The 16,827-nt window shown below is 39.6% G+C and overlaps 1 protein-coding gene across 4 annotated transcripts in view; it reads right to left on the bottom strand.

The window, feature by feature from the left end:
- Positions 1-16,827, bottom strand: part of LOC311004609 (partitioning defective 3 homolog B-like) — a 199,565-nt gene that overhangs the window by 35,295 nt on the left and 147,443 nt on the right. The gene's annotated exons all lie outside the window — the stretch shown is intronic.

The raw sequence follows: 16,827 nt of genomic DNA, 5'->3' as shown, positions 1-16,827 counted from the left end.
TTCCTCTCTTTTCCTCCCCCACTTTCCTCTTCAGCTCTCAGTATTTCTTATCTACCAGATGACTCACCATATTTCAGTGTCAGATATTTCTCTCTCAGAAGCTCAAGAGCTGCATGCTGCTTTAAGAATCGCTGACAATCTCCAAATACACACACATGCACGCACGCACACACTTTATCCCGGCTCGCTGACGCACTGACAAAAGTGTGTAGACAGTGTGTGCGCGCAGGTAGAAATATTTGACATATAGAGGTGTGTCTGTCCTCAAAAACACAGCTGAGCCAACAATCTAAAATGTACACACACACACACAGACACACACAGGCACGCATGGCAGTTGGCTATCTGTCCTGTCCACAGCGCGGTGGCCAGTGGTGATAACACTCTCCATCGGACCAAAACTCATCACTCTTTACACACATACCTGCACAAGGCTTTGTGTGTTTGTCTGTATTTCTGCCTGTTGGCATCTTTCTCAAAGCCTGAAATAGAAATCATGAGAGCTCAATAGAAAATCTAGATTTGATAAGACGTAAGACCCATGAGCTATACCTTAAAGGGAAACACATATTCACACACACAAACACATACACAGCTTAACACACACAGCCGTGGCCACAGCTGATAGGGTTTCCAAGAATGTGACCTCTACATAGTACACTGTATTATTCAAACCATTTCTGCCAACAGCGCTGCAACAAAAGAGGCTTTCACGCTAGATTAAAGGATAAATTCTATTTCTGCATGTGATATCAATATTGCCCTTGGCCGAATGTGCCTAAAAACCCAATGAAAACACATGCATGGCCTGGATCTTCATGTGCACTTTCCATAGTGCGTGTATATGTCCCTGTTTAAAAATCTTAAATGTCCTAATCTAGACACAAACTTCACCCTGACAGTTTTTTATTGTTTCTTTGCTTTATCACATTCAGTTTGAAGTAAAAAATAAAGGACACTACATGAAAAGTCTCAGATTTCATTCTAGGTTTTACGTCAGTATAGAGAGAATTGTGAGGGAGATACTGTATAACCCCTAACACATAGTGTCCAAAGATGGGGCTGCTTGTGAAGAGGGCAGTCTGTCTTCGCCCCCAGTAAATGGAGAGCAGCTCAACTTTACTGAGTCCAGGTGACCGACCTGATCTCATCTGAATCTGGGCAGAGTAAAACCAAACGTGGAGCTCTGTCTATGATAGATGAGCTGCTGGTTTTAGGTTGTGACCTGTTCCTTTGCTTCACTGTGATAAAGGCTGCTTTGTTGTTTTGTCAGACTGTAAACTTGGTTCCTGGACTCCCCACTCCAACTCTGTCTAATTAGCAAGACTTAACTCTTCATTAGAGGCATGTGAGCTGTTCTGTTCAGACTTTGAAGAAATAAAAGGGAAGACGCTGCACACTCGGCTCCAAGTGCAAAGGATTTAATAGACAACGTTTCGGCCAGCACAGGGCCTTTGTCAAGTCATGGTCTGTTCAGACTTTAACACACGGCTGCCTGAGAAGCATTCTGTGACATGTCCACTTCTTTTTGAACTGTGTTAAAATTGCCATATCTCACTCAGTACTTAGTTAACCCAGCTTTAATTAAAGCAGTGACTTGCACCTTTAAAGTAGTATCCATTATTATATTTCACAATCTTCTGAAGCACGCAGAATTATGTAATTGCCCAAATACTTCTGGTCTGAACCCGAACGTCTTAAATCAAAACAGCCGTACAGTATATATAATGATCCTTTTTGGCTGACCCTGTTTCCCATTATAAACCCCTGTGTGGGATTTCGTTCACAACCTAGACAGGATGCCGGTTCAACACGTATAGACCTGACAGCCATTCAATATCACATACATCACACGCTCGCCCATCTTCAACATGTCTGCTCTGCTCTTAACACCACACAACGTCATATCATGATCTGATGCTTCAATCCAGAACTGAGCTTTGTCGTGGCGTCCGACTGTTTCAACTTATGCAGGTGGTTAGAGAGGAGAAAGGCTGTTTTGAGAAGGCCCATCATGTTCACCTGTCAGCGCTTCCTCTTCTAGTCTCTCTGGTTTGATGTTCAGCACTATACCACATTTTGGTTTTTACATCCATGCAACAGATGCCAGCTGTGCAGCCAGAGGTGCACCGAGGGCCCACTGCAGGGAATCATGCATGTTAAAAACAGATAAGTCATGACATTTTGACTCGTGATTTAGCGTGTAAAAAAAGACAATACTTCCTGCTGCTGTTTCACATTAAACACTTTCCACTAACCAAACACAAAGAGAGGAGTTTTAAGCAGTCAACAAAGGCACAGGCTTGTTCCACCAGGATTAGCAAATCACCGCTAACTATTGTTGACGTTATTGGTCCTTTAAAAGAAACGAAGAGAAGAAAACACTTCCTCTTGTGGTGTCCGGCAGCTGTAACTGCATTTTTCCACATCTGGTAGACCTCAGTCATTTCTAGTAAGGTTACTGGCCGATACACAGAGATTTAAATCATGGAATTAAAGGTTCTTGAGCTTTTCATGTCGGGACCCAGAAGATGGACCGTGTGTCTCCCACCCCGTTGGACTCGGGCACAAACAATTACGTAGTAACATGGAGACGCGACGACCACAGATCCGTGAACTGTTGAAGCTTTATGAGGCCAGACTGCAGGGAATCATACATGTTAAGAACAGATAATAAGTCATGACATGTTGACTCATTCTGCCCTGCTGGAAGAAAGGAGACACAAATCATACATGCCAGTGAGGGAGTCTGTGTGTGTGGAAGATAAAATATGCGTATTGAACCGTGCTTCCGTACTTTTCAGTTAATGTGAGATCATGCGTTCCTTTCATGCACTGTGTGTGTGTCTGTTGTTTCTGGCATATGTGTCTGATGTATGTTTTCATCCTAATAGTCTACTGCCTGTGTGTGTGTGTGTGTGTGTGTGTGTGTAAGAGACATTCAGCGGTCATCAGACCAGCCAGGCACCAGTTCCAGACAGCGAGGTCAGAGTCATTCACTAATCATATTAACATTCCTCTATAATGACCCAATGCATAACTCGCCCTTTTCAGTTTTTTCCCCTCTCCCTCCATCCATCTGTCTCTTGCTTTCCATTCCACCCTCCCTCTCTACTCCAGTCTATATTTCTGACTTGATCTTATCTACTTCATCACTTCATTCCTGCTGTCTCTTTTTAACTATTCAGTCTATTTTTGACCTTTGACAGCTCTCTCATTTGTTGACTTTTACTCCTGTGTGTTTCTCTCTGTTTTCCCTCCCTTCTCATCTTCCTCTCCCTCGCTCACACTAACTGTTCTTTTCATTTCCTCAAGTTAAATCCCACCTCATTGCTCTTTTTTAATCCTCCTCTTTCCTCTCAAATCACTTTATGTAACCTGATGCTGTCTAATCTAACTAGAGACCACTGATTTAATGCAAAATGCATACAACTGTGGGCAATGATGAACAAGTGTTTACATCACTGTTTACTTCATCATTTCATTAGTTTAGCATGGTGGTAAAATGCTTTTCTAAAATATTGATAAGATTTTATTATCATTTTCCCTCATAAATGTTTTGCCCTGATATCTTATTATGGAGAAAACGCCTAACTGCTTTCCCTCTGAATTTCCTTTGAGTTCAATGAACTAGAGAACAGAGGCCAATATAATAATAATAACTCTGTAGATCCACAGCTGAGACTGAAACATTCAGACATCTTATTTTCACCAGGCTTGGAGGTGCACATAAATGATGCATTTCCCACAAAATGGTAGTTACTGTATATAAATATATAAATAATACAAATACTATAGGCTGTCCATCTCACAATAATAATACTAATAAAATAAAATGAGAATATAATTCAAAATAAAGCACAAATAACTCACAGTTTGAATCATCATCTTTAGTGTTGCTGTTAAGACAGGAATAATAATTTTACAATTCATAAGGGGAAATAATGTGCTCAATATTTCCTCATTGTTTAACATAATTTAATTGTGTAGCATTCTGTAAAATGTTTCCACACTAATTTAATTTAATATTTATACATCACAATTTTAGATGCCTGACTGGTAGCCCAATGTAAAATATTTATAGTCCAGGTGAATGACATTTACATTAAAACAGAACTTTACAATTGGAGCGACTGCACCAACATTAATTGCACATCTTTGTTAGAAGTCTACACAGACACAATAAACACTAACTGTGCCACACTGGTGAGATTGTCCAGCAGCATCAGAGCAGCTGTGATTGTGAAAGACTGTGGCTATTTATGGTGTCTTCATCAATAATGAATCTATAAACCATTATCATTGTAATTATCAGTCATTATTATTAAATGTCAGATACATTATCAATGATTGATTTATAGGCTTTATATTGAAATAAACACAGACGGCAAGATTACTGATTGTAAATTTAAAAAAGTTAATCACTCATGAACAATTATTTTTAATTAGTCAAAAAAACACCTGTGCTGAAATTGTACAGTTTGTTGTGTAAAATTTAAAAAAAGACACTCAGGAAACTGTGTGAAACATGCACACACAAAAAAACAACAACTGGCAACTATGAATGATTTCTTAAGGGTGCATTTCAACTTAACATGATGGCTTTCAAAATGAGAGAATAATGAGATGAAATAATAATAATAAAAAGCTTCACAGTAGGCTATCATGCAAAGACAACAAGTATTTTGCTTAGTTGAAACATATCCTAGTTGAGATCGTAGAATGAGCTCCAACCTGTGGTTAGAATTTAAATGCAGTAAGAAAAGAGGAAAATGTTCCTGTTGGAGTTAAGATCCAATTAAGGTCTGTTGGCACGAGATGTCTTACTGTTGAAGTGTGCTTACAGCAGCTCAGGTTTGTTTCTTTCCTAGATTATCACTGTGTGTGTGTGTGTGTGGGTGGCAGTTGCTGTGTGTCAAAAGATCTCTTTCAACACCCAGTTTGGTTCTGCTGTTCTCAGGCCAAATCCAATGGAGCCTGTGTGACTGGGCTTGGACCAGTCTGACTCTAAATGGTTATTATGCATTTAGCCTGATGTTCTACAGTGGCTTCTCTCCCTCTCTCTCTCTCTCCGCCATGTTCTAAGTATTCTTCAAGCTGGAAATACTTCTAAGGCTCCTTTCACTTTTTTCAGTTACAGCACACACACACACATGCGCACACAAAATCTCACTTGGTCAGTTGTGAGTGTGTGAATGATTTAATTGTTAATGGCTCCAAATCTGTGACAATGAGTCAGTCGTTAAGTGCTCCAGTCAGTCATAACCACCCAACCTTACTGAAGATTACTTCATGACTAATTGCGTGCGTGTGTGTGCGTGTGTCTGTGTGTGTGAGTTAAGCTCAATGGCACAGTGGTCCATGGGGATTTGAAAGAGACAGAGGAATAATAAATGTCTGAACATAAGACTATCTCCATTATTGACTAAGACAGCAGAGGATGTATGTATATCATATCTGTGCGTGTGTGCGGTAGTAGACACAGCTATGTGTCTGGGTCCTCTGAGTCGGCACTGATCCCATCATGTCTGACTTGGGGATTACAACCTCCTGACCTGCTGCTGGGAGTACTCACATACATAAACATGCTCGCACACACACACGCACGCACACACAGCCACGCACACACAGATAAAGTGGCGAGAAATCGGTGAGAGTGAGAGGAACGTAAAGTGGTAAAAGTAATAATAAAAGACGGAAGATAAATAAGAAATAAACAAAGCTGGTCAGATGTAGAAACTGCACTCTCATTGTGTTTTTGGATTGGTCTTTTCCTTCTCACCACTTTTTATTTTCTCTGTCTCCATCCTTCATTTTCTCTGTCTCACAGTTGTTCTGGGCCATCAGTGTAAGCCCAGTTTCCTTTCTGTTCCATTAGATTCAGCAGATTTTTAACCGTTCCAACTCTCTACTTGTCCTTATAAGGCCAGAGTGAGTAACGGCGCTGGGCTCAATCCTATGATTACACAGGAAACACCACTGTTTGACTGAGAAGTCTGCAGATGTGTGACAAGTATGAGAAGTTATTGTACATCCATAAAGGGAGTTAACCTGTGGAACAACATTGATCATGATGAATTAAAAAACTGTAGTTCAATCTACCGATTCAAAAAATGTACAAATCCAACATTATTGATGCCTACAGGGCAATTCCATGACGTACTGTATATATCTGCTTGTCTGGCCTACTTAGTTTTCTCGTTTGTTCTCCAAACCCAAGACTTAGTCTTCTCGTTTGATTTGCAAATACAAGTTATAATATAACTCTGTCCTGATCTGTTTTGGTTTTGTTTTGTTGTTAGTTTGTTTGTCTTATTTTAATCGACCAAATGAATAAAATAAACTAAAAATAAACGAAACAGTTTGCGTTTCTGCTTGAGTGTTGATGATTATAAGTTTGCGTGTTTGTGTGTGTGTGTTTTCCTCAGGGCAACCTGTCTGTGATACTTCTGCACCAGATAACATCCGATTCAGATCTCTGCTCCACAACAGCTGGACACGTCTTCTTTATTAACTTTTACTTTCTTTATCCAAAAAGTCATCCTCGTATTCAGTGAAGCAGCGCGGGCCCTCACCCTGCTGCTTCTGGAAGAATACTGGTTTGTGAGATGATGAATTTACATTGGAAGTCCCCTGAGATGCCAAACACTAAGCCTCATCCAATTTGTGCAACGGGTAAGATTTGTAATGTGATTCAATTCATAGTCGAATCTGTCAGCCAAGTAAATAAAGGGGCTTTTCTGCAAAAAATGCTTAGTGCAGGGAGTCCTCACAGTCAAATTAAGTCTCTAAAACTGAGCTGCAGTTAAGTTCATTACACATTTTGCCCGTTCACACAAAGTGAACTGAACAAATGGTTTCTTTTCTTTTCTCCTTATTTTTTAGAATCTCTTCTAATTGAAGGTTCTGCAGACGGGGGATATACGCTTAGTTTGAATGACAAAAAAAGTTGAAGGCAGGGAATATCTTATTCAACAAATAATTCAGTCAAAAAAACTTTCACCGCCTCCACAGCAAAGGTTTCAACAACACAAATAAGTTCCATGAGTGGGTTAGTATAGTGTCAGTACTGGACAGTGTATATGTTTTAGTGTGTGATGTAAGTGTGTTCCTGTGCTATGTGTTGCCATGTGTCAGTGTCAGTGTTTGAAGTGGTGCTTTGTTTTATCTGTGTATGTATGCTGCTGAATGAGCAAAAATTAGGTATCACACCCCTCTGATATGCATCCCCTTCAAATCATTAAATTAGAAATGCAGTCAGCAAGTGAGGTGTGTGTGTGTGTGTGTGTGTGTGTGTGTGTGTGTCAGCTGCCAGCAGTGCAGTCTTTGGTGATTGGGTGATGTGGTACAGTATATTCCAGTGGATTTATAGTCACCCAGAGCTAGCATTAATAATGTAGCCTGGAGAAATATGATCTTGGTTGGTACAGTCGCAATGCTGAAGAGTAAAACCTCTCTTTCTTTCTTTTTTGCCTTCTCTCTTATTATTTCTCAAATTTTGATTTTCTTCTGGCCCTTCTTCTGACTCCGTACCGAGCATACATTGTGTTTACATGTACATTTTTCCATCTGCTTTTCTGTCCAGGTGCTTTAGGCAGAATGTGAATAAATCAAGTGTAGAAACCAAATGCAGATACAATCATGTGGTGGAAACGTATAAAATGTTGAGTTCTGATCTTATATCAAGATGGGAAAAGGAAAATATCTAGAGTTCAGTTGAGGAAGGTTCATTGTTGAGGCCTACAGATGGCAGAAGATCAAGTGTCTGTCTGAAGAGTGAGAGGTTTAAAGTGACATCTGCATTCAGATCAATGGGGAAGTCATCAGGGAACAGGGGCAAACTGTGGATGTTCATGGATTACTGTGATTATTCAAGGAAAAACAGAGGAGCAACTCTTTACTGGGTGACTGCGATCGTCAATGCAGGACGTGATCACACTGCGACAGCAAGAACAGGTCAACACCGACACCATAAACCCCTCATTTGATACATGGATGCACATTTGAGCAGTCAGACAGGCACTTGTCGACAGAGATGTGGCAAAAAAGTGATGTGGTCACATTATCCATCTCTTGCCTCTTTATTATGTGAGTGCATGTGTGACTCACACCAACACAGCAGTAAAAGGCTGAACTGTGGGAGGATCAGGTGGCTGTGTTTAACAGTGGGGGTCATGTCTGCATGGTTGGGGTCCACTTGTCCTTTAGAAGGGAAGACTCTCTGCAAATAAATACAAAGGTAGTCCTTGTGATCAAATAAGAATGTCTATGTGCCCCTGACCATAGGTCATGAAGGGTCGGTGAGAGGTTTGATGAGTATGAAAATGATGTGAATAATATGCTGTGGATTTTACAGCCACAAGAACTCGACCCAGATGAATACTTCAGGGAGAATTTGGACTGACGTGTCCGACAGCTCTCTGCCATCATCAAAGCACCAAATGGGGGAACATCTTTGAGCAGAATGGCGTTCACCCCTCCTCTGTTGGAGTCCAGAGACGAGTAGAATCAATGCCAAGGGGCATTAAAGCAGTCTGGCAGGGCAGCATGCGGTGGCTATATAACTGAGGCACTTTCTGTTGGTTTTTCTCTTTTTTCTCTTTCATCTCTCACCCATTCATAGGCATATGAATGGGTACAGTAGATGCATCAATCATCTCAACCAACAAACATCAGCATTTAATTCCCCAATGGCAAATTTATTTGAAAAAATAATGTAGCTCTTATAGAGGGAAAGAAATTATACATGAACCACAGTGAATATGATGGAGAGATAGAGAGGGAGAGAAAAGCTGTTTTTATGTAGAGCACAACAACTCTCTTAACCCTGTCTCTTATAACAAAAGGCCAGGCTCAGCTACAAGGTTTACTGTAGTTCCGTTTTATTAATAGAGGGTTGGGGTTCGATCCCCTGCCTGTCCACCTATAAAACACCCAAGGTAGCACGCCTATTTCTGTTTTATAATGGCTGAAATCACATGAACAGTTTCGAGGTCATGAAGGAAAGGGTTTGATGTGTGTGTGTGTGTGTGTATGTGTGTGTGTGTGAGAGAGAGAGAGTGCAGTGAAAAGGGAGGGCAAAGAGGTTGTGTCTGCCCCAGAATGGCTGTAAAATGACAAGTATAAAGATCTGCCAAGTGCACTTCTGTAGTATGGACAAATATCTGATTTTAAAAGCATACATTTATAGCATTACTCTCAAAGAATGAGTTTCATTCAAGCAGAAACTGGAACTGGAATTACTACCTGTAAGGGCTGATTTATTGACACTGTACTCAAGGACGTAGTTTGATATTATAATATGAGGGGAAACTACTAATTGTCATTTCCAATTTGAGATGGTGCAATCAAAGCCTTGTTTATATGCAGGGCGCAACGTACTAAATATTTCCGACGCTTAATCAACAGCCCACTAAAGTCTACAAAGTTTAGACCTCAATAGACATTTAGTATCCCTGTCATGCTCCTAATGCACTGCAGACATTTTCCACTTTCTGTTGGTTTTAGGGATCTGTACCTGCAGTTTGGTCTGGATCAAGAGAAATACATGCTGAGGTAAAGTGAGGACACATGACTGACCTGGTCAGTGAGGAATGTTTCACTGTTTGGTCATAAATAGCGGTCGGTTGCCTTATGTGGTAGGATTATCAGCTACAATAAAATCAAGGGACTGTGCACACACAGACAAGCTTATCTGATATATTAACAGTAACAATGTGAAAAACACCCTCACAGCTCAGAGTCAGTAATTCAACCTTGTGCTTATCACCAAAATCCACTCCACTCTGAGTATATAGCCAAATTTCTGACGTTAATGTCTCCCCTTATACTTGAACTGTTCAGACTACACTTAATGTGGAAATGCTCTTTTGCCAAATTTGGACACAACATGAAGCAATGGCCACAGTCTTATTCAGGAAATACTTATCAACTTCTAATTGCATCTCCAACATGTCAAGTATTGAATACAGCTGCTTGGACATCAAACTCCAACTCCAACTCCAACTCCAACTCCAACTCCAACTCCAACTAATTTCTTTAATGAAAGACAGGCCAATAAATCGTTTGACTAATCTAACTACATATTTATAGCACAGACATTCCAAGGTTGAAATTATATTATATCAATTATGCAGGATCTCATGAAGGCATATCAGGTGGATGTGTACCATAATATGTCATCAACAGGTAATTCATCTATTCATTGTCAAAAATAACAAGCAACATAATAAGATGAGATGAGTCTTAGATAGAACACCAGTTTAGCTGGAAGCATGATGAATATGTGAAAAATAAAAGTAGCGCCCGGGGAATCAGAGACCTCACCTCACTTCACCCCTGTGCTTCAAATAGAGAAATACACTGCTTTGCGAAGGATGGAAAAACTGTGTTCATTGTTAGTCATGGGTCTCAGTGGGTGGTACTCATGACTAATGTGCACAAACACATACAGATTGTGGCACAAAATTGTGGTATCATGGTGGGAAGACTTTCTGTCTTTGCCCAAGTCAATAGACTGTGCAAGGTTTGTCCAAGGCAGTGTCAAGACTATTAAAGGCACGTTGTGGAAATGTTGTTTTTCACCACACAAGGGATACACATAATTATCCGTATGCCTTCTTGAAACTCATTCAAAGACTTTCTACATAGAATTGAAAGTCCATTTTGATCAATAAAAGAGAAGAGATTTTATAGTAATCAGCAAAAAAGACAAAAAAAATGGGTTATGGGAATAGTGTGCTGGGATTTTCCCAAATTATATTGTGAATCACACAATGGTGGGGCTGTCTCTGGATGGTAATAGTGACACGGTTAGGAAGAATACTGGACCCATTTCAGGGGACTGAGACCTTGACCAAAGACAAAAACAAAAATCAAATTCCAGAAACACACACACACACACATGACAACGTGAATCCGGACGTAGCTGTGACAGAACAAGGAATTCAGTCTTGATCAACAGGATATGATACAAGATCCTCTTGTAACTGTGCACAGACATGTGGAGGCGACATGGATGACCAAGTCTGCCAGTGACACTGTATGTCACTGGCATTTTGCCAGTTTGAATCTGCGGTGCCATTGGCAACCAAACTGAGTATATTTCCCTTAGACCTGTTGAAGACAGCAGTGACTGCTGCGTTCAAATGTTGTCTTCACAGGAAAGCACAGAAAAAAGCTGACTATAATTCCAGGACAATCATTTTTAGCTAATTGTGTGTGCTATCCTGATCAAGTGAATCTCAAAAGTACATTTAGTTGAATATTCAAGTGCCGTGTGTTGCTAAGCGTCACACAAACACTAGTAAAGCTGATCTTCTGGTGAACTGGTTCATCAGCACTGGATTGTTATACAGTAGGTAATTTGCTATGGTGCAGTCTTTCCCGTTTTAACTTATGGATAACAGTTGAAAGTGAACACATTACATCACTTGACTTACTGCCACAGTCTTAACTTCACAAGGACTGCATGTGCCTATGCGTGCATGTCTTTGTGTGTGTGAAGGGGAAATAGAATATCAGATTAGTGAATAAAAACCTTCTGATTGTCATGCTGGATTCACTTCACACTGAATTCAAAGCTTCATTATATGGAGAGAACATTTTGTCGACTGGAAAAAATAAAGAATTGCAGGGAACAGCTGGCTGGACACAGACACACGCACACACATCCATACAGTATCAGGAGTGGAAGTGGAAACAATTCAGACAGTGAAGTTTTGTTTTCCAAACCCACAATTCCCAACTGTGAAACTTCATTCTGCCGGCCAACCCGCTAGGACCTTCCTCTGTGGGGTTTGTGTGTGCTGCCTGTTTCTGTGTGGGTTTTCTTCCCACAGTGCAGAGCTATACAGATTAGATCAAACGGAAATTCCCTGTAGGTAAGAATAGGAGTGTGAATGTATTCTTCTGTCTCTTGTTTCTGCCCCACGATACACTGGCATTCCGGCCCGGGATGCATGCCGCCTTTCACCCTCTAGTGCATGTTGAGACTGTCAGCACCCTGACACTGAACCATGTAAGCAGATGCAAAAAACAGATGCATGGATGGAAAGATACAAAATCAAATATCAACAGCCAATTATCCAACTAAATGACTTATTCAGACATCCTTATTGAGTTCGTAAACTGGCATACTGGGGCTAGCACAGCTGTACTACAGTATATGACATCAAATGCACTGAACTTTATTATATAAATTCACTGCATTGGTATTCTGTATTGCTAAGTTTTGAGTTAGTTTTGTGGAATTGGTATTATTAAGCTATAGCTAAGTGTGCATTATGATTCAGTAGTAGGTGGGCAAAACATAAATATTCACTATATAAATGACACTAATTAGCTCCTTATACAGTACCTGCTTTACACAATCTATACATATTATGTTCTTCTGTACAAAATGTTTGAGTCAACAGAAATAGAAGGGAAATCGATATTTTTAAAGTAGAAATGTTGAGGAAAAGGATCCACAGTCCATCACCCCAGCATCTCCCCTGACAAAAAGCATTTTCACTTGATGAAATACTTCTTATCATTGGCTCAGATACAAGAACAAACATCACCCGTATGATCCACAGTCACCGCTACCACTCAAATTTAGTTTTCATGCTGTAATCGGGGAATTTTTAAATAATAGGGATTAGAAGGAGGACATAGACAGTCAGGGAGGGAGAGATAAAGACGTGTATTGGAGAGAGAGAGGTAAAGACGTGCGTGACCTATGGGTTGGGATTACAGACAGACAAGCAGTTGCCGATACCCGAGGGGGTGGTTCTGACTGGGACTTAGGCAGCTAAATGGCTCCTATTATTCATGTATGTCCTACAATGTTTCTCCTACTATTGGAAATGGGCAAAAGACTAGAGATAAGTATTCTGAATAAGTATCTAATGCTCTCTTTGACATCTGGCTATGAGTCCCATGAGTAGAAAGTTGAACGCAGTTAGGAGGGAAAAAGGAGAAAAGGACCATTAAAATGCTCTGGAGCAAAGCATTTAGTCCCCAACTGTTCCGGTGACTTTAGCAACCACTCAGTCAGACTGTGGCTCTACTGACAAGCTTCAGGTGAGCACATTTGTACAAGAAAGAAAAACAGGTGCAAAAACAAGTCCAGAGGCCAGAAAAGCCCTTAAGATGAAGCAAAATAAAACAGCACCACGAGCAGGGAGCAGCCCTGGAGCTCAGTGTGTTTTAAAAGTGGGGTTTCCATGCTGTTTCATTTTGCATCACATCACACCGCAAAATGCCATTAGTAATTAAATGCCTAACTGTAAATGAACACACATATTAAAACCCAAAGTACAAAAAAAACACTAGATGAAAGCTTTTCATTATAATTAAATTCTATAATAAAAGCTGTGTCACACCGCCCACCATAACAATTGGCTTCCATACCCTCTGTGTAGGGCTGTGTGTATGTGTGTGTGTGTGTGTGTGTGTATGTGTGTGTTTGTGGCACCCTGTTGATTTAGTTCCATTCTCCTTAGGGAGAAAGTCTGTTGTTGTCTTCCAAAATACACACACCCACCCACGAGCACACAATGCACCCACTTGGAAACAAACTTGTGGTGTGGCTTTTGATGCTTGATAATTGTTTTTAGGCAAACATAATTTTGCTAGCGGAGACAGCTAACCCATAAGCATGAATCAATGAGATGGTAATGGAGCCATAGGGGGACAAACACACACAAACACACAGCGACACACACACACAATACTGTGGCAACATTGCATGAGCAACTCTCTCTCTCCCTTTCTGCCTTCATCTCTGTTTTTTATTTCACTCTCTCTCTGCACCTAAGTTTCCATTGCTTTTACTTTCCACAGTCATTCACTAAGGCCTATACAAAAAATAAAAATGTCCTAAAGAGAAACAAACAAACCAATAAAAGTGAAGTTGAATTAGTTTGCCGTCGGCTCACCTCCATAACCATTACTTCTCCCTCTCTCCTTCCTACAGAAAGCCAGTCAGGTAAATAATCGCCTCTGCTTTAATTAATAAATGCGTCATCCTTAATGAGAGGGGCTTATTAGGCCCTATGGCAACTGCTACTGGTCTGTTTTTCTTTTGATTTTTCCTCTTCTCTTTTTTTTTACTTTCCGACTTCAAACTAATTTCCACCTCTGAAGCATGCTAATTGCTCTTGCTCTCTGCTTTATAAACAAGGGGAAAAAAAGTTTTCTCATTTGGAGGCAGAGAGCAGTGTAATGTGCGGCTATCGATCCAGGGTAAAGAAAATTGCCCCTAGCTGGTCACAAACCAAAAGACTTTTAGATCTGAATTAAAGCAGGTGCATAAACCAAAGGACACATTTCTGAATCATTCAGTGTCACCTTCAGCATTTTGTTACATAAAGCTCTAACTCACTGAACACTTCACCAGTACTTATTATGATTATGGACCCCAGGACGATCAGCTAATGGGGATCCATGTAACAAATAAACAAATAAACACCCCAGAACCCAGAATAAATGTAAAAATAAATTACTGACTACCAGTTTGTTTCTTGTTTTACTTTTTGGTGTGCAAGTATGTGAATTCTTTAACTGAAACAGTGCGATGATTGTGGTGTGTACTGGGTACTGTGTACTTTTTATGTATTTCTTTATTCAGAGATATAGAGATGTATACTTTTAATGGTGATATATTCAAATTCCTATTTTCAATGAAGTTATTTATTCATATTCCTTACATGAAAATAGCAGACTTTGCACACAGCTGCCAACCCTCTCTTTCCTTTCCTGGTTTCTCTGTTTTGTTGTGTTTGTGCTATGAACATGTGGTGAGCGAGCTGCCAAATGGAATTACCCTTTAAGGGATTAATAATGTTGTCTTGAGTCTTGAAGTTACACTGAAAAATTTCTATTTTTGTCAAAATTCTAGTTGAACCAACTGTGTACAGGATCATATCACACATGTTGTAGCTTCTTCACATGAGTGAACTGAACATACTGTATATGACGACCCATTAAACAACCACATGACCTGCTATGTAAGATACTCTACAGCAGAGCTTTTAGCTTCGCCAAGGTCAAGGTAAAGGAGTGAGCAGTGAATAAACTACTCAGTTAAAAGAAGAGTCATTTCTTAACTCAAAAAGCTTTCCAACAACTGTCGCCATAGTTACAACTAATGGTATTATTTACAGCAGGCAATAAAAATAAAAAAAAATAAAAAAAGATACTCAGATACTTTTCTTACACGACCCTGAGGACCTGTGGCCTGGTGTACTGCAACTCCATAAATTATTGCACATACTGTAATACACACCCAAAGCACATACACGCCATCGCCTCAGCTTTTACAGCTCTAGCGTTTTCTTTGAGTAGAAATAAAGTGAAAGTGAAAACCTCACTGGTTACATTAATGATTAAATTGGAAAAAGCTGATCAACTAAAACCAGATGTGTTTGTCTTTTAACCATAGCCTAACAAAGTTTGACAGCATCCAGGAACACGGAAATAAAACTTGTGTCTCTGTCCAGCCGAGCTAAACTATGATATGCTTCAATAAATAAACATATCCATTTGTCACAGGGGATTAAATTTAGTTTGACAGTAAGAACCTAATTTTTTTTTTTTTTCTTTCTGATAAAGTCTGGGACCTCAAATAACAGTGTGACAGGAAGAGGCAAGGTGAAATTTAGGCGGCACTTAATTTCACAGCAGTGAGGTTCGACGTTGGAAGTGAGACAGAAAGAGACCAGACATCATGTGTGTGTGTCCTGAAAAGACACACAGCGCTCAATGATACCTCACTGTATCCCTGGAAGAATGTGATTAAGATTTATTTTTGCTCACCGCAAGGGAACAACAATAAGAAGTTGTTCTTTGTTCAAATAAGGAGCCTGAAGTTGCCTGCAACACTGTGTATCCCCACAGAGTTTTAACATTCGCTCACAATAACTGAATAATAAATAATCCAGACTTTCCATGACATCAGCTCTCAGTCTCAGATTGTTCTCTTACCCATGTTTATATGTTGAGTGACAAATAAAAGTGCTGCATAAATAAATGATGTCTGAAAACCTCAACAGTGGAAAAAAAAGTAAAGCTGAGATTTATATAAAGCACAAGCCTGATACCAAAGAGTCAAACATGCCACTTGGTTTTGAGTTGCACCTGGTCTGTTAACAGTGTAAACTAAAATCAAACACTTACACTAGACCTACAGTACTACACTACAAAACTATTTGTCTTATTTCTAGTCAAAATGTAATTTCTAGTCAAAACAAATCTCATTATACATATAATAAGACTCATAAAAAGTAGCTTGTTTTTAGACACTTTTTACTTCTTTCAAGCATAAAATCTGATAGTGGATCAAGTTTTACTTTATTACAAGCACAAAAACTGGCAGATTTTTCTACTTATTTCAAATGAAAGTTTGTTTGACACAAATGAAAATGATCTAATAACAACATTTTTTTTTTTTTTTTTACATGAAAAGAGTTTAGTTTTGACTAGAAATTAGACATTTTGACAAGAAATAAGACAAATATTCTTGGAAAGATTTTGAGTTTTTGCAGTGTAGATGTTTATGAGACCTTAGATATTAACATAAACACTGACTTACAAGAAAATTAAAAAGCAGGTAAGAACGAAGAAGTAAAAAATAAAAACATATCAATCTGTTCTGGATAAAGTGGTATGGCGAGACAATGACAGTGTCTGACTAATAAAAATAAAGTCTGATACCTAGCAACGTGTTTATATCGCAGTACTCACACTGGGTTAGCAACAGCTGCAAACAAAGTCATAGCAGGGTGACACCTGGTACCAGTGTGGGAGGTGATTTCTTGTTAGTGCATTAATCATATACCGCCA

This window comes from Trachurus trachurus, assembly GCF_905171665.1.
Source record: "Trachurus trachurus genome assembly, chromosome: 21".
NCBI lineage: Eukaryota > Metazoa > Chordata > Actinopteri > Carangiformes > Carangidae > Trachurus > Trachurus trachurus.
The sequence above is the reverse complement of the archived record's forward strand: the minus strand, read 5'-3'. Positions and strand labels throughout refer to the sequence as shown.